Below are 747 nucleotides of genomic sequence, written 5' to 3' on the forward strand. Positions count from 1 at the left end.
TATTAATATTTTATTTATAATTTAATCACTAATATTTTAAAATATTAATATTTTTAATTTAAATATTATTTTGATTAATTATTTTATTTTATTTTTTAAATATTAATAATTGATAGTTTATTTAAAATATTAATAATTGACCATTTAAATATTAATATTTATTTATAATTTAGTCATTAATATACTAAAATATTAATATTCTATTTAATTTAAATATTATTATGATAAATTATTTTATTTTATTTTATTTTTAAATATTAATAATTGATAGTTTATTTAAAATATTAATAATTGACCATTTAAATATTAATATTTTAAAATATTAATAATTTATTTAATTTAAATATTATAATGATTAATTTTTTATTTTATTTGTTTTTATTTTATTTTTAAATATTAATAATTGGAAATTTATTTAAAATATTAATAATTGATTATTTAATTATTAATATTTTATATATAATTTAAATGATATTATGCTTATTTATTTTAATTTATTTTTTAAATAGGAATAATTTATAAGTTATTTATTAATAATTATAATTTAAATATTAATATTTTTATTTATATTTAATATTAATATGTTAAAATATTAATATTTTATTAAAAGTTGGAATCAAAGGAGAGGAAGAGGAGAGAGAGAAAATAATATTTCATATAAATAGAGTTGTAATTTTTTAAACTTATAAAGAATATTTTGGTCTTTATGATTTTTTGAGTTTATTCCTCAAACTATGGAATAGCTAA

Source organism: Theobroma umbraticum, unplaced genomic scaffold, assembly GCF_002168275.2.
Source record: "Theobroma umbraticum cultivar Fairchild unplaced genomic scaffold, ASM216827v3 scaffold_50.0, whole genome shotgun sequence".
Lineage (NCBI taxonomy): Eukaryota > Viridiplantae > Streptophyta > Magnoliopsida > Malvales > Malvaceae > Theobroma > Theobroma umbraticum.